The following is a 19,433-nucleotide window of genomic DNA, read 5'->3' on the forward strand; positions in this document are numbered from 1 at the left end:
GGTGACATAGTTTCTGACATTGCTTCTTTTGTTTCCCTTACTTTTTTCCTTTTGCATACTCTGAATGATGTTCCTTTTGAATCTGAAGTGGAATGTGGAACATATTCAATAACCCTCTTGAGTTCTTTTTCTTTTAGTTGAGGAGTAAATAAAACATCAATTTTTAGAGGTTTCTCTATTTATTTATCTCGTGGTTACTCTTCTAGGGTACCCTCTTCCCATATTTCTCTATTTGCATATCTTTCAATGTTTAGTCTTGGTGAATGAATATATGGGGTAGAACCTTATTGAACTTAAGTAGTTTTCAATAATTGTATCATAAGGCTAGCTCTGTCCCTTTGTAAAATTCATTTGTTGCAACAATAATTCAAATTCTTTATCATTATCCCTCGTGTTCACAACAAAATGTCCTACCTTTGCCTTGCACTTGAAAAGATCCTATTTATTTCTTATTAAAGAGTGTATTTGATCTATGTTCAAACTTTGTCTAATGAATTCAAGTGAAAAAATTTTGATTGGGAGAAAGACTGGTAAATGATATGGAGGAATTTCACATCCATACATCCTTATCTCAGTAAATACTGTTTACAAATACCAATTTCCTAATAGTTTTTGTCCACTAAGATGTAAAGTATGCTTGACCTAAGGTAAAATCCTTTGAACTTCACTATTATTCAAGAGACCGTAAAATACTGATAGAAATTGATCCACAAAGTTTGAAAAATAAAACTCCTCAAAATGTTTCCTAACCAAAGATGTCCAATGGAAGACTGACCATAAATTCCCCTATATATCTTTATTTTGAAGTTGTAACTAAGAGAACTTACTTGACTAATGGAATAGGAACAAATACACCAAAATTGATTGATGGTTAAAGGATCTCTCAATTTCAAAGTTCATAAATTGTTCATGAATGGTGTTTGAGAGAAACTGACTAAAATTGAAGTACATAAAAGGCTTCTTTCCTGGAGATAAAGTGGATAGAAAACCTAATACCACTTCATCTACAACCTCATCATTTTCATATCCTAATAAACAACACAACATTGATATGATTTGTCTGGAAATCTCTAGGAAGATATTTGAAGGGTAAGGAGGGTTTTGTTGGGGAATGTTGGCTCCCTCTGGTAAAAATGATTCAAAGATGAGAGTTCTTTGTTGAGGGGTTAATTTATGAGATGTTTCCAACAAAATTCCACTAGAAAATGGATGAAGTGAATTAGGAATGACAACCTATAGGGATTGTAAAATTTACTCAAAGGTGATATAAAAAAGGGATTTTGGTTTTTGGCAAAAATGGCTCTCTTACTAGGTAAATATTTGTCTAAACACCACATGACAAATTCAAGAAAGTGGTGGTTTTTTGGGAAAAAAATTGGGGAAGGAAGAATTCCCAAAGGGAAAAACCATCACTATGGTCTTGAAACCTTTGGAATTCTAAATCTTTCAATTCATAAAGGTAAAATTCACATTGTGTTTTCACAATCTTAGCATCTCACTCGATTAAAGGAATCTCATAATGTTTTACTGCATTAGAGATAGGTGGGGCTTTGGATTGGGTTTTACCCCTCTAGCCCATACTCCTAGTTGCAGTAGATATGAACAAGAATAAGAGAGTGATTAGTAAAATTACCCAGTGATTGAAAAGTTTTTGAATTTGTGCTTTGATTGTTATGACTTCATTATTTTGTTTTGTTTCTCTCAACAGAAGAAATGAACCAATGATTAAAGGAAACAAAACCTTTCTATCATTGAACATCGCCATTTTCTTTGAAATTTTTATAATCAAACATTTAGTGAAAAAATCCTTTGACATGACCCCAAACCATGGTGGTAATGTTGTAGGGAGGTGCGGTAGGGTGGTAATTATTTTTTATGAGGGAATATCTACTTTTGATATGAAGTTTCCACATAAACCAAAGTTGTTTTATGAATACAACTAATAGTGGACCCCCACCCCCCCCCCCCCCCAACGTGATAAACATCAAACATGAGGGGTGATCCAATTTTGATCACTATCCATTAATCTATGCATGCATATCTACACCGTGCAATGAAGCACATGTATTATTCCAACACTAACAAAACCCCCTGTGCAATAAAAATCAAACATGTGGGGGAGGGTCTGCTTTTGATGCTCATTCGTTGATCTATGCACATATATCTACATTGTGCAAAGAAACATGTGTATTATGCCATGGATTATTTACACTTATTTAAGTTTTGATTTAATATATGGTGCTTTATATGATATAGGCTATACATTATTTATACAAAGTGTGAAGAAAAATAAATTTTATTTGGAAATTTTTGTGACAAAAAATGTTACAACAATCTCCATGATGACATCAGTTCTATTAAGAATACCTATTTCTTCTAACTCCCACTTTGATTTTGTGTTCAGGAATACCTATTTCTATTAGCTTGAGGGGGCTTTGACCCAGGTTCAAATTTAGTTGTGATAACCAACAAAACTTTACACTACCGGTCCTTTCGGCAACAACCCGCATAGCGCATGTTGTAATCTCACCTAAGGCAGTATTGGGGGATGCTAGAACTGGGATTTTGCATCCAGAAGGCTATGTGATTTGGTTAAGGCGTTTTCTACAGTTTTAGGTCCGATTTGACCTTCGTGAACCCTTATTCATGGAACTCAAGTGATTTTCAGTTAAAGAGAGTTATAAGCTTCATGTATCTATCTAATCATGCATAAACTAACATATAACATTAGATATAGATATTTGTGAAGTACCTAAGATAAAATACAGATAGATATCATTCAGTTGCACGTCAATATAGAAAATACACAAGTGCATAAAAATAGACATGTAATTGCTTCAAATATATTTTATTACTTCAGATATTCCTTAAACAAATTTCCAAATCATGTGTAAATGGTTGCAAGGGCTCATGCACTCAGCTGCAGACTTACCAAGGTCTCTACACACTTAGTTGCAGGAGCCTTCCCCTTCTCTCGAATATAGAAAGATCTTACAAAATCAAACTCCAAAGAATTTCATCCATGAAGTGATTCTCGTCCTTAGACTTGCTAAGACACCTTTTTATACTATTTCCTATTACAATACCATGTTCTGCAAACCATGGTTAGATCTCAAAACAATACCAAAATATAAGGGGTTTTTACCTTCCCAAAACCCCTTAACTCTTATGTGACCATGTTATTTGCACTATGCTCCTCAAAATGCGGAGACTTACAATATTTTAAAAAAATTGACCCAATGGACCTCGTCCCATTAGGCCCCCAAAAAAAACATGTGACTCATCCTCAAGTCACTCCATTGGTATGTTTTGGATCTTTTCTTTCAGGCTGGTGAACGAAGACTTCATTGGGTGAAGCACTTATGTGCATTAACCTACTACCTGTCAAACTTTGTTGACCAAATTTTCAGTAGTTGGCCCTTCTGCTACTTAGCTTATGGTTCGTTTTGTCTGCTACAAACTCTTTAGTGTGCCTTCCACATTCGGTGAGAGTTTCCCTACTTCTTCCCATGACTTCATCCGTGCAGTGATGATCTGCATCTTCGTACGCATCTCCACGATATGCGCTTACAAGGATGTCCCCTCTTTCAACCGAATGAACCTGTTATGAAACCAGCTCACAAAAAGATAGAAAAGAGAAATTAACACCTTAGGATTCAGCCTCTTTGAGGGGGCAACCTCCTTTACATTACACAAATGAGCAATTCTTGGATGATACAAATGAAAATACCTCCTTTCTATATATACGAGTCTAAGGGGTCATAACATAATCAAAGTCGACATAACAATAATAATGTGAAGGCACAATAATAATAATAGTGGGCTTCTATGGGGCACAATAGTAACAATATGGGCACTACATGGGTACATCAATATAATAAGTGGGTTGTACTAATAACAATAAGGGGTTGCACTAGTAGTATAGGGGCCTAACATGCCCCTCTCCTTCAAAAAGCATTGTCCTCAACACTTGAGTAGTTCTTGATGTTTCTGTATAAAATTCTTGTCCTCCCATGTGGAATCTTCAGCGGGTAAGTTCTTCCACTTGATGAGATACTCTGAAATTGATCGATTTTGTAGATATCGGGTTCTTGTTTCTATGACTGCTCCAGGTTCCAATATGATTTTTCCTTCCTCTTTAATTTCTCGCAATATTGTTTGAATTGGGATATTTTGCAACTTTTGAATAAGTGGCCATAATTCTTCATCCTTCTTCCATTCATCCCTTGCTTCGTTTATCCAATCTGGTTGGATAATAGAAATAGCACAAAACAATTCTTCCACATCCTTATCCTTGAAGAGTCTTCCCATTCAGTAAGGTCACCATTTTTTAAGTGCATGTAGTATTGCCAACATTTCCTTCTCATAAATAGCTTGCTTGAGATGTAGCAGTAAAAATACCCAATCACCTACATCAAAACATTTTTCACTACGATGTTGATCTACCTGTTCTTTCGTTTGATATTGCACCGAAGTGGCGTTATACTTTAAAAGTTGGAGAACTTGTTGTTGATGCTCGATGTGATCTTTCTATGCTTGAACCTTTTTCTTCTTGATATGTCCTTCTATCTCTAGAGTTTTAGGAGTGGTAATTTCTTCCCATCCTTTACAAGATATGGCCGGATTCATTTCTTGATGCTCGATGTGATCTTTCACTTCTTGAACATTTTTCTTCTTTATATGTCCTTCTATCTTGATACTAAATTTCGACCAATGAATTACAAGATATGGTTGGATTCATTTCTTCTTTCTCGATGTGATCTTTCACTTCTTGCACCTTTTTCTTCTTGATATGTTCTTCTATCTTGAGAGTTTGAGGAGTGGTAATTCTTGCCAATGCTTTACAAGATATCGTCTGATTCATTTCTTCTTTCTCTGGGGTGGGGTCCTGGCGTATATCCTCTTCTTTTGATGTTTCTTGATCCTTTTCTTCCTCCTCTTCATATTCTATGTAAAATAATTTTTTCTCATAACACTTATGACCTTTAGTGCATTTGATATCATAATTGTAACAAAGCCCTTTTTCTCTTTTTTCTTCCAATTGTTGTGGTGTAAACCTTGTAGGTTGTGCAAGGCTGGGAGAAACAACACTTCCATCTTTATAGTTGTGAGGGGTATGCTTCCTAGTTTCCATAATTTTGCTTTCCACTATGTCACAGAGCCCTTTTACTCTTTCCAATTGTTGTGGTGTTGCTCTAAAGAAGGTGTTGCTCTTTGTATCCTCATAATGTGCTATCATTTCCTCTGTGAAAATTGACCACGTAACAAGTTATTTACGAGAACACAGCCCTTCATACTGTAAAAATTGATCCGGTTCTAAATATGAAGATGAAATACATACCTTTAGTAACAGTTGTACACCATGTAGATCAAAATATTGATCCATATGAAGTATCCAATTTACCAGATCCTTGCCATCAAACTTCCTCATCTTGCTTTTTCTTTATTTTAGGAGATTTATCTTGAAACGACTGTAACTTTGTACTTTCAGCTCTTTAAGTTCTGAAATTATGACCTGCAGTAGCCCTCTATGTCCTCTTTCCAATGCCACAAGTTGGACCCAAATTGGATTCTCCAAGGAAGAGTTATGCGAAATCTCCCACAATGACTTGATTATAGACTAGTTCAGTAGAGTGAACTTGTACGACATGCCACAAGTCACTGTTTCGACCTTTGGATCTTAAAAATGCATACAAGAAACTACAGTCTGTCGTCTTTCCATACCTTCTTATGAAGTTTCAATATGATCCCAAGAGAGAAAGTTATGACGATTTTCCCCAGGTCACCTGTTTTGAATGTAATTTAGGAGTCTACATAAAGACCAACTTCCTCAGATCATATCTCCGCAAATATCATGTGAAAAGCTCTGAAATTTGGACCTAAGGTTCAGCGCGATTTCTTCTCAAATGGGTTCTTGTTGCAACGTTTGAAACATCACAGAAAAAAAAGTTATAGTGAAAATGCCACGATGACTTGTTTGGAGCAGCGAAACCCTAGAATCCAAAGCTCCGATACCAAATGTTATGAAACCAGCTCAAGAAAAGATAGAAAAGATAGATCAACGCCTTAGAATTCATCCTCTTCGAGGGGGAAACCTCCTTTACATTACATAAATGAGCAATTCTTGGATGATACAAATGAAAAGACCTCCTTTCTATATACAGGAGTCTAAGGGGTCATAACATAATCAGAGCCGACATAACAATAATAATGTGAGGGCACAATAATAATAATAGTGGGCTTCTATGGGGAACAATAGTAAAAATATGGGCACTACATGGGTACATCAATATAATAAGTGGGTTTTAATAATAACAATAAGGGGTTGCACTAGTAGTATAGGGGCCTAACAGAACCGTTGCACAGGGGCTAAGTTGTGTGTCATTGACTATATCTCGTCATATTCTATCTTCTTATCCCAAATGGCGACTTTGAGCTTTTTCAAATGGTTCCTCCTATAGCGAGTCCCATAGCTCCATAGTCTCTTCGAACAACTAGCTACATTATTTGACCGCAACATCGATTTTTTCCCGGTCTGTTTTGATGGCAGTCTCGTGCTGCTCTCAAAACTCTGGTGGTGGTGGGTTCTAGCTTCAATTGAAGCTCAATAATTTGTAGTTGCAGATCAAAGCGAACTTTATCCACCTACACCTTTGACTCTCTAGGCACATCTTCCAGATACTCCACCTTTTCTTTAGAAGCGGCCTCAAACTGAATTTGGAGCTCGGGGAGCTCATTGCATACTCTAGAAATGGCCTGCTCCAGTTGCGCCCTTCGTGCAACTACCTCATCATGATCTTGGAGAGATTTGTTATTTTCATCTCACATCTATTAACTAGTGATCTGCATATCCTTTATCACAATGAGATCCTATTTCTCATACACCTTAATCTCATCTGCTACACCTTGGTGTAGCTCATGCAATGTGGATAGAGGGAGCACTGCGAGGTTAATACTTACATGTTTATGGAGCTGGGCACTCTTCTATTTTTCCACATCATTCATATGCAAGGATCCATCGGGAAGGGGTATAGGGTGGAGCTCTAAAGTGAGGACCAACTACAAACTACCTGATGTCATTGGTTTCTCGCTCGCTTGAGATTAACTCACTTGAACCATGCTCGCTTAAACTTGGCTCACATTAACTTACAACTCCTTGAGGCTTGCTTGGACCTTCATCAAAACAGACTGATATTGTTCTTCAATGTGGCCCCAAATATATTCTATCGCAGACCTAACAGTATCTCCAATTTCATCAAAGTCCCCCATAGTGATGATCGTGTTATCTGCATTGATGGACTTATCATATTTGTGCTTCTTTCGTGCACCTCCCACACTTGACTTTTCTCACGACTTAATAATAAAGGGAGAATCCATGTTCTCTAAGTATACAAAGGGGTCTTTAATACCCTGATCAAGTTCTTATGTATGTTTCTCTTCATCATGCTTGCCCTCTAGTTCCTACACGGTATTCTTCTCTAGGTCAATGGTCATTGTCTTCTTTTCCTTCTGCAGCTCTTTACCAGTCCATGTTGTGCCTTCTACACTATCCCCTATTATACCTTCGACAATATATGTTGGAAGGAGACAGTCAGTCAGACACTGAAGGACTAACTATGCGATAACATCTTCGATGACCAAAAGCAACAGCGTCATCCCTTTCTTTGTCAAATTGCGCCTCGTGTAGATGTATACATTATGGAAATCAGCCTTAAAATATGCAATGTTTTGATATTATTTGAACAGAATACCTGACAACCATGGCTTCTGATTAATCACCATTCGTAATTCCATTTCAAACATTACCCATAACATCTTATTTTAAATGATACAGGCAGGTTCCTTGGTTTCCCATAGCGAGGAAAATTTTGTAGCCTAGCACAACTCTTGATCCGTCGTTGGGAACTAGGAATCCTCTAGCATCCTCCAAGCTATCACTGTGATCAGTAATAGCAATAACGCATAGTGGAATGATTTTCCTTCATCTTGTTCTTCACAACAATCATGCAGAATTTCTTGGCAAAGGTACTTCGCCCAATTGAATTGGAACCCCTTGTTGCACTACACAGCCAAGGATACCACTAGTGTCGGCACTTCATCAGCATGACACTTTCTCATGATTTTTCTTGACAAGATTTGCACAACAAACTACACAGCTTCATCCAAGATAGAGATAATGGCATATCCCTGTGACTTCTTCACCAAACCGAAGTCACTTTTCATTTTGTCCACAAGAATTTTGTCCTATGACTTCCCCACAAAATCATATGCGGGGTTTTCACCCTAATATGGTAGCACTGTGATTTTGGAGATCAACATATCATTAATTGGGATGGGCCCTCCCAGGCAGAGACACCCATCATGAACCAGTGCCAACAACTAGCACACACAAATGGTATTAATAATGTTTCAGCTAAAATGTGGGACATACAACATATTGAGCAACCTTCAACACTCAATATCAACCACCCACTTCATTATTTCAAGTATTTTAATGCCGGCCTCTTCATAATAGGTTTTCTTCAAGTATTTATTGGGTTCCAAATGTGGAATTTTTTCATGGCTGCCCATATACCAAGCCTCCATCTTCAGAAATGGAACCCAAGCCAACAAGTCAACCTCAATAATTACTTCCTCTGATAGCAACATCATGAATACCTTGAATTTTACAGAATTAGGGTCCCTAGTTACTTTTACGGTTGGTTTCTATGTGGGTATATACGGCGGCAACCTAGAAATTAGCTGTGTGCCTTCTATGCTGATATCCTCAATCCCCACATTCATTTCTTCTTCGTCCAAGTCCTAAGGTTCCATAGGTTGCTTGTTTTTATCCATTATATCCTTCTTCCTTTACTTGGTTGGGATCTTTCATGGTGTGATCCATGTCCGGGTGTGATGAAGGACCCTTCCAAGACCTTTTACTCTCGTGATGTGTTAAATTGCAATTTTAAAATAACATTAATTAATGAATATGCATGTTGTAAATAAGAGAATAATACAATCATCAGCACATGAAAACATAATATGTTGATAATGGAGTTCATCTAGGAGGGACTAGGTCTCCGGGCCCTGGTGTCAAGATGGTGTAAGCCGCTGCATTAAGTGTTGTCAATAGTAATGATGTACATAAGAGGTGATGTCATTATCATACCAGGAAAATTTCCTCACATAGGAGTGGTGCCATGAGATGTTCCATTACAGGAACTCTCCGTCAATAGACTCCTATCAGTATGACACAAAAACTCATGCATGATCAGCATCCCACCAACATGGCATGAAAGGGATCTCAAAGAAAACATACATGGCGACACATGAGTATCCCATCAACATACAACAAAGGGATCTCAAAACATGACATGACAAATCATGACAATAAGTACATCGCCCAGATGATTCCGCATCACATCAAGTAGGAATCATGAAAATGAGTAAGAAACGGGATCCCACATCAAGCATCAACAGGGATCTGTGCAGAACAATGCATAGAAAATGAATTACATAAATACATTGCATATACCTCACAACCAAGGGCCACCTAAAGAAGCAGATGTCAAACTACTAAAGTTGCTCGGACCATCAATCTCACGGTATCAATCACATGGAAATGGTTGCTCAAACATAAATGTTGACACCCGCATTCTACTTAGAAAAGTGGTTGAAGAATAGAATGCGATAATGAGAAATCTGATTGCACCATAAGATTTGTGGCGTCGAATAATGAAAAATCAACTATCCAATTTCTGAATTCTGAGCAATTGAGAATTTGGGGCTCAAGGAATCTTTTAGATTCCAAAAAGATTTTTCTCCATGGGTGGACTGGAAATGTGTAACTCCAAAGGCGAATTTGACCTCGCCATTACAATCCCCGTGGAAAACCGTGAAAAATGACTATAAACTTAACTATATTCCAACATGGAGAAAAATTACCTCTTCGGGAAAATTTTAAGGATCATGGTTCTGCTCCCTATTTTTGTAGTAGTCATGGTTCCACCCTCATACTGAAAATGGCCAAAAAATGTAGAACTCTAATGGAGACAAGAACAACACCATCACATTCGTGGCATCGAGAAGTGTTGAAACCATATAAAATTTGTCAAAATCTGACAAAGTGAAATGTTGCCTCGAACTGCATGCCAAGATTCTGCCTCCTTTGTCTCGAAATTCATGCCCGCTCCTAGTTCCTCCATGCTCTCCACGCACTAAAAAAACTAGGTTCTTATAAAAATTTCATGGGCGGATTAAACAATGAGTTAGTTTGGTGCAGTTGTTAAGTTATGACATTAGTTGAGGAGGGGTCGGGTGGTCAAACCCCGCCCCTCCTTTCGTTTACGTAGTATAGTTTTGTTTTTAAACGACTTACTTGAACCTCTGAAGAGTATGCTAAAATTCCTCACACCAACTCAAGAAATACGAGGACACGTGACTCCTTCGCTCCTTCAACTCACTTTACAGTCTCGACCACAGGTGATCTTAAAACGAGCTGTCCTCAGACAGGCGACCCAACAGGCTTCAGAATTAATTCAAATAAAGATATTACATACCAAGTTATGCTTCAAAGTAGATCGAACTAGTCTCTGGTCTCTTAAAGCACAGGATACAAACACTCTTTCACACACTCACACTCTCGATGATCATTTACATATGAACACACTTTTACTTATAATACCTAAAAGCATATGAGAATCATTGAAGGTCCTTGTCAGACATTAGCTAGTCCAGACGGTGTCTGCTCAATATTCTCGAGTACAATAATTAAAAAGAAAACGCACTACGAAGGTCCAATCAGACTTCAGTCACTATCATAATCTGAACCGGGATCATGTTCCTCGGATGAAGAAGAAGGAAGATTTTGATTTAACCAAGATTGATTTAGCCATTTCAAATATTCGTCCTCGCATGTGGGGTCATGTTGTTGTTGAGCATCTTGGTACATATCTACAAACACGGTTTCCTTTTCCTCGGATACCTTCTCTTTTCCTTTTGTCATGACTGTAGAAGACTCCCCTTTTAGTGGTGCTCGTGAAGTTTGTCCTGTGTCAAACTTTATCATATCTATCGTGACATAAATATTCTTTTGTGGAAATATGTATTCATTATCGACTTTAGTCCACCTGTTAACATAGGCAAATGGGTATATCTCTATGTCAAGGAAGGAATCCTTTTTACTTTTCTGGAAATCAGGCATTGCTTGAACTGAAATTTCCACTCCATTTAATAATTCCCATTTGAAAATTTGGAACATGCTGACAGAGCGTTCGATGGCGCATTGGACCCACAACTTGCAGTTATGATTGATATTTTCTTGTTGTTGCCAACCTAATTCAAAAATCACGGATGAACATACTTTAGTTGACAATAATAGATTTATCAAACAAACTACATCATCACTCCAATTTCCAGCCATAACACTAATAGTAATTAAGGCCTTCTGATTAATCAACAATTTAATTACTCCAAATCTTCCTTGAAGCCTTTCCAACATTCTGATCATTGACAATTTTCAGGCAGCCTGAGGGTGTGGAATTCCTTGAGAAAAATCATAATTTTCTTGATTTCTTCTTGATTGTTGGCTATCACGGATGCAACAACTCCATCAGGGTCATACAACTGTGCAAAAGGATTTGGTAAAATGGGATTTCTAAATTCCATACTTTGATAATCCCATGATGTAGAGAAAGTTCTCAAATATTGTAATGTTCTTTCAACACATTGAGAGGCTCTAGTTTGTGGCTTCTTTTGACAGCGACCTTCTCTTATTTCCCAATCTACAAATGTTTCAAACAGTTCATATTGGCAAAATGAATCTGTACCTGCAAAGTTTTCATCATTTCTTTGTAGAAACGTAGCTTCAAGTTCTTCAAAGAGATCAGGAATTTTTAAAGACTTTAAAAATCTTCCCACCCTTTCAGTCATATTAATTTCTTCTAAATATAACATTTTAGCAGATGTGTAAACAACAAAAGGGAAATCTATTCCTCCAATTATATGATAATAATTCAGAGTTTTTAGAACCTTGATCATGGCTTCAGTGTATTCTTTGGTCCAATAGTCATCAAGAGTCTTAAAATATAATTTTACTTTCATATTAGGTAGAGGATATACCTTTACCAACTCTTCATCTAGACCCAACAAAACACCAACATTTTTGGATTGCTAGGCTTGACATCTCTGTATCCACTGATTCCTTCTAAGTCTCAGCGCAACAACCTTTTTTATTTCATAAACAATGTCACCAAGAATTAATTCAAGAATCTGAAATCTTTTGACAAATGTTTCAAAATTATCATCTACAGGAGTCTTACCAGGGAGATTAAAAATATCAGTTCTTTGGTGGTGAACATGGACTTTGTTCATTTCTCTGGTAAGAGAATCAGCCAAATAATTGGAGTTACCTGGAACCCATTCAACATCAAAATCATACATTTGAAACCAAATTTTCCATGCCAAGAGTCGTCCTCTTGCGAGTTGTTTTGAATTTTTTGCTTACAAGAAATATTTGAAGTTCATCGAATCTGTTCTTATTAGGAACTTGGCAGGGGTAAACATAACTCAAATTTTTGTATGCCATTAAAAATGGCAAGAGTTTCTTTTTTTGTTGGAAAATAATTTTTTTGGGGAATTAAAAATTCTCCAGATGCATAAGCACATAAAGTTTCTTCCTTTTCTCCCTTTCTTTCAGAAAGGACTGTTACCCAAAAATTGTCATAGGCATCAGTCTGAAGGATGAGGAATCCATTACTTGGAGGTTTAAGCTCAGGGAGATGTTGAAATTCAGCTTTTAGCAATTGAACTGCTGTTGTGGCTTCTGGTGACCATCCAGAATGCAAATGCTTGCGAATTGGAGCAATTTTTCGGAAAGTCTAGGAATATATTTATGCACATAATTGAGTATTCCTAGAAAACGCTGAATCATTTTGACATCTTGCAATTGATCAGGAAATTCAGATAGCTTTTTAAACACATGGGGCTACATCTGAACTTTTCCATTTATAACATGAATACCTTAAAAATGAATACTATCTTGAAACAGAAGCATTTTCTTCTCTGACAAAACAATACCATGTTGTTTTGCTTCTTCAAGGAATATCTGTAAATGCTTCAGATGTGACTCAAGATCTTGACTGTGAACCAAAATATCATCAATATATACAACAATAAAGTCATATTTACCAAAGATATGATCCATTCTTCTTTGGAAGAATGCTAGAGCATTCTTCAAACCAAACAGAACTACTCTCCATTGGTAAAAACCGGCAGGACATGTAAAAGCAGTTTTGTGTCGATCTTCTTCTTTTATTTGTATCTGGTAATAACCAGATCCCATGTCGAACTTACTGAAGATCTTACTGTTCTAGATCTTCTTCATTATTGTTTCCTGGTGTGGCAGAGGATAGTTAAAGATCTTTGTAATTGCCTTCAAAGGCTTATAATTAATAACCATTCTATCTTTTCCTCTGACTATTTCAGAGTGATATCTCATGAGGAAAGCAGAATAGGAATAATGTGAAGAACTCGGTTCAATCAACTGAAGATTTAATAATTCTTCAATCTACTTTCTTATTTCTCTTTCATCATTTGGAGTGCAGGGTATCAGTTTGCCTTTAACCCCGTTATCACGGAGAGTAATTATTTCTTTTTGGGGACTCTCGACACTCCAGAATGCTTGAGGATTCTCAGAACAACATTTCAACAATTCATCAAAAATAGTCATTTGTTTAGGAGACCAATTAGGATTTCTATTTGCTTTTTGTTTTGACTGACACCTTTTCTCATAAATCTGCAATACTTCTTGCCAGTCATGGGACTCATTTTGGGGTTTTTTGATCCCTGCCTTCTTCTAACTATTTTCTCTTCTAGCTTCGGAATTAGCCAGGGTCAATCTTGGAACTGAAATTGCATTTTTATTTATATTGAAGATTATTTTATCTTCACTGATTATAACAGGCAATATAGAGTTAATAAATGGCATTCCAAGAAACAAAATTGTAGAGGCATCATAATGTTGAATTGCAGAAAATTTGACAATACTCTCCCCAATTTTCAAAGAAACATTATCAACATAATGGGTAAGATTGATGGAGCCACCAATGGTCTCATAAATCAAAATATTCTATAAAGGCTTCCATAAACCTTTCAATAAGGAAGGGCGAGCCAAATTGTTGGAGCTGCCTATGTATATGAAAGCATCCACAACCATCCATTCTCCTTTGACAAGAACTTCAATAGGAATATATAGAAGATTGTTAGTTTTAACAATCTTTCTGAGGAATGAAATTTCATCAGTATTAATGGATGTGGAACTAGGCAGAGATGAGGATGAGGGGGAAACTATCTTTGTATAAGGGAAGAAAGAATTCAATGTGGACTGAGGAGGCAGAGAATTTAAAACGGATATTGAATTCTTAGTACCTTGATTTGTAGAAACAGAGGTTAGAGCAGAGACAATATTGTCTGAAAAATCTCCAGATGTCTCATCTGTGTATTCATCTGAGCTATATTCATCACTATAGTGCAATTCAGGTTCATTTTCGGATTCAAAACAATCATAGAAAATGTTCATTTTCTGAAAAATATCGGGGACTAACTTAGTATCGGACAAGGAAGCATCAGTTAAAATATATACATCTAACACTTCATCTTGGGAATCAACAATAGGGAAGTTATCTGCAAAATCTTCAATTTCTATACATTCTTTCAACTTGTTCGAAGAGCTTTTCAGACATTTTCGAGCAAAGTGACATTCTTGCTTGCATATAAAACATGCATTGTCTCTCTTTGGTTGCCTGCATTTTTTTAAATATTTGAACTTTCTGAATGGTCTTCTAGGGTTAGCTACTCTCTTGGGTCTAAACTTGCCATACCTTTTGGATTTTCTATTTTTAAATGGTGTCCATGCGAGTACAGAATGACATACATCAAGACCAAGAGAAAAGTATTGGGCTTTCTTCTGCCAACAAAGATATTTAACCTTTTCTTGACACCTAAATAAGAGATCTATCCAGTAAGTTTGATCGATCTTTTTGTCTTTGACTTCTAGATCTTTCATGATCATATCACCTAAATTTCCAGGCATTTTTTATCAGAAGGAAATCTTTTGAGTAGAATCATTGGGAAGATTAGCTTTATAAATCTTTTCCATATAATCATTCCCAAACTATTCTAAAAATTTCAGATCCTTTAGTTCCATTCTTGTTAAATCTGTTATAGTTTGTTTCCTTTCATCAGCTGGTTTAGGAACAAACTGAGTTTTAAGTAGCAATTCTAATGTAGCCAATCCTGTTGCAACTACATTCATTCTTTCTTCTTCTGATGGTCCCATCCACCAGTCATGGGCAATTCTGACCATTCTTTTTTCTGCTAGGGAAAATATAGAAATACTATCTAATCTGGAGACAACTTGCATCTGATAAAGGGCACCATTCCAAATTCGAATAGACTTGACTGGATTTGTAGATTTGTCTAAATCAAGAACATATCCAATGGAATTGGCGGAAAACAGGTCTTCTTCAACCCTTGGGTATTTATGGACTTCTCTAAGTACATTGGCTTTTTGGAGAGATGGAAAAATGAAGGATGGAAATTTAGAGGCAACATTTTCTAAAGTGGCTATTTCACTTTTTGGCTTTTGAAAATTGATAGACTTTACTGGCTCTAATCTCCTTTCAGCTTGAGAACTGGACTCAGCTTCACTTCCTTCCTGTTTTTCATCTATATCCCAGTAGTTAGGGGCATCCATGGATATAGAGAATTTAGGAGTTTTGGATTCTCTCCTTTTCTTTTCTTTTTTCTTCTGTTTGGCTTCTCTCCTGTGTTTTTCTTCTTGCTGTTCATCATGGAGAAGCTTAAGATTAGCCAAAATCAACTCACTCTGAGATCCTAGATCATCAAGGACTTCTTCTGCATGTGCACACCATGTTGTAAGGTAATTACCTATTTGGTAAGTTTGATCTAACTCATTGGTGTTTTGTGCATTATGCTCTATGAGAGGAGCACAATTAGCTTGAGTTGCTGACTGTTTGGATGTAGAAGAGGTAGTGTTAAACATTGTCCTATGCGGCCATTTCCCACCTTTTACGAAACGACGGTTGGCATACTGCCATTCTTCAACAGGAGGATATTGGGTATGAGAAATATGATACATTTTATTTACAGCTAAAAAGGGTTTTGATTTTGGTATATACAATTCGATCGGGAACAATTGTGGTTCAAAAAGACTAACTTCTTCGAGTGGGGGTAACTCAATGCTTATAGAAGATGATGCTTCAGTTGGAGGTACAGGAATTACAAAACGACAAGGCCTGACAATGGGTTGAGGAATCTCTAATTTTTTGGGAATTAGCTTGACTTGACCATTATCAATAGAGACTCGTTTAATCTTAGACTCATGCTTTTTGTCATCTGTAAGTGACTTGTATTGAAAATACCAATTGCTTCGCAATTCATTCGGATCCTATAAAATACCTTCAACTTGTGCATTGGATAGACCAACAGTGACACAATATTTTAAAACAGATTGTTTCAATTTAGGATGAGCCATGTTGGTTAACTAGAAAGAAGCTTGAACTAATGTAGAAAGCTACTCACTATCTTCTATCATTTTGAGACCTTGAACTCCCACTAAGAGTTTCCAACAATCTTTAAGATGGACATCATTCAAACTGATAGAGTAATCAGGAAATGTTGTACCATATTGACATCCAGTGGAAATATTTCCCATAATAGTTCCTATTCGTGCATTGTCATAAGTTTGATGACAGGTATCAAAGAGTTCAACAATACATGGGGTATTTAAGCCATGTCAGAATAGAGAGGCAAGACCAATTCTTATACCACCAAAATGAAGATAAGCATACTTCTAATCCTTAACATATTGTCGAAATTTTTTAATTTCATCATCAGCGAATAAATTTAGAGAAATTATTTGAACTGCGGGACCAAAAATTTTGATAGTAACTTCTACCTCTTTCAGAAACGATTTTCATTTGAAGACAAAAGATAGAGGCATTTTATAGACATCAGTAGCATGAAGAATAGGAGGATTCCAATTCTGAGGATTTTCAATGGCTTCATGAGTTTCATTAGTGTCTATGTCAGATTCAAGAGAGCGAGCAGAAACTTACTTACTTGAGCCCTTATTGTTTGTAAAATGGACTCAGTAACTTACTTGAACCTCTGAAGAGTATGCTGAAATTCCTCACACCAACTCAAGAAATGTGAGGACACGTGACTCCTTCGCTCCTTCAACTCGATTTACAGTCTTGACCACAGGTGATCGTAAAATGAACTGTCCTCAGATAGGTGGCCCAGCAGGCTTCAGAATTAATTCAAATGAAGATATTACATTATGCTTCAGAGTAGAGCGAACTAGTCTCTGGTCTCTTAAAGCACAGGATACAAACACTCTTTCACACACTCACACTCTCGATGATCATTTACATATGAACACACTCTTACTTATAATACCTAAAAGCATATGAGAATTATTGAGGGTCCTTGTCAGACATTACTTAGTCTAGACAGTGTCTAATCAATATTCTTGAGTACAATAATTAAAAAGAAAACGCACTACTAAGGTCCCATCGGACTTCAGTCACTATCATAATCTGAACCGGGATCATGTTCTTCGGATCAAGAATAAGGAAGCTTTTGATTTAACCAAGATTGATTTAGCAATTTCAAATATTCGTCCTCCCATGTGGGGTCATGTTTTTCTTGATCATCTTGGTACATATCTACAAACACAGTTTCCTTTTCCTCGAATACCTTCTCTTTTCCTTTTGTCATGACTGTAGAAGATTCCCCTTTTAGTGGTGCCCATGAAGTTTGTCTTGTGTCAAAATTTATCATATTTGTCGTGACATAAAGATTTTTTGTGGAAAGACGTATTCATTATCAAATTTAGTCGACCTGTTAACATAGGAAAATGGGTCTCTCTCTATGTCAAGGAAGGAATCCGTTTTACTTTTTTGGAAATCAGGCATTGTTTGAACTGACATTTCCACTCCATCTAATTATTCCCATTTGAAAATTTGGAAAATTATGATAGAGCGTTCGATGGCACATTGGACCCACAACTTGCAGTTATGATTGATATTTTCTTGTTGCTGCCAACCTAATTCAAAAATCACGGATGAACATACTTTAGTTGATAATAATAGATTTATCAAACAAACTACATCATCACTCCAATTTCTGGCCATAACACTAATAGTAATTAAGGCCTTTTGATTAATCAACAATTTAATTACTCCAAATTTTCCTTGAAGCCTTTCCAATGTTCTGATCATCAACAATTTTTCAGGCAGCCTGAGGGTGTGGAATTCCTTGAGCCAAACCGTAATTTTCTTGATTTCTTCTTGATTGTTGGCTATCATGAATGCATCAACTCTGTCAGGGCCATACAACTGTGCAAAAGGATTTGGTACAATGGGATTTCTAAATTCCATACTTTGATAATCCCATGGTGTAGAGAAAGTTCTCAAATATTGTAATGTTCTTTCAACACATTGAGAGGCTCTAGTTTGTGGCTTCTTTTGACAGTGGCCTTCTCTTATTTCCTAGTCTGAAAATGGCTCAAACAGTTCATATTGTGGAAATGAATCTATACCTGCAAAGTTTTCATCATTTCTTTGTAGAAATGCAGCTTCAAGTTCTTCAAAGAGATCAAGAATTCTTAAAGACTTTAAAAATCTTCCCACTCTTTCAGTCATATTAATTTCTTCTAAATCTAACATTTTAGCAGATGTGTAAACATCAAAAGAGAAATCTATTCCTCCAATTATCTGATAATAATTCAGAGTTTGCAGAACCTTGATCATGGCTTCAGTGAATTCTTTGGTCCAGTAGTCATCAAGAGTCTTAAAATATAATTTTGCTTTCATATTAGGTAGAGGATATACCTTTACCAACTCTTCATCTAGACCCAACAAAACACCAACATTTTTGGACTGCCAGGCTTGACATCTCTGTATCCACTGATTCCTTCTAAGTCTCAGCCCAACAATCTTTTTGATTTCATCAACAATGTCGCCAAGAATTAATTCTAGAATCTGAAATCTTTTGACAAATGTTTCAAAATTATCATCTGCAGGAGTCTTACTAAATATCAGTTCTTTGTCGGTGAACATCGACTTTTTTCATTTCTCTAGTAAGAGAATCAGCCAAATAATTGGAGTTACCTGGAACCCATTCAACATCAAAATCATACATTTGAAACCAAATTTTCCATGCCAAGAGTCATCCTCTTGCGAGTTGTTTTGAAATGTTTGCTAACAAGAACTATTTTAAGTTCATTGAATCTATTCTTATCAGGAACTTGGTAGGGGCTAAATATAACTCAAATTTCTGTATGCCATTAAAAATGGCAAGAGTTTCTTTTTCTGCTGGAAAATAATTTTCCTGGTGAATAAAAAATTCTCCAGATGCATAAGCAC

At 36.5% G+C, this 19,433-nt stretch overlaps 1 pseudogene; it reads right to left on the reverse strand.

The window, feature by feature from the left end:
• LOC149168504 (leucine--tRNA ligase, cytoplasmic-like) overlaps nt 1–19,127 on the reverse strand; it is a 119,589-nt pseudogene extending 100,462 nt beyond the window's left edge.
• Between the last annotated feature and the right edge of the window lie 306 nt (nt 19,128–19,433).

Source organism: Pinus tabuliformis, chromosome 4_2 (assembly GCF_031772625.1).
Source record: "Pinus tabuliformis cultivar Carrire ecotype Pingquan chromosome 4_2, CPIR1, whole genome shotgun sequence".
NCBI lineage: Eukaryota > Viridiplantae > Streptophyta > Pinopsida > Pinales > Pinaceae > Pinus > Pinus tabuliformis.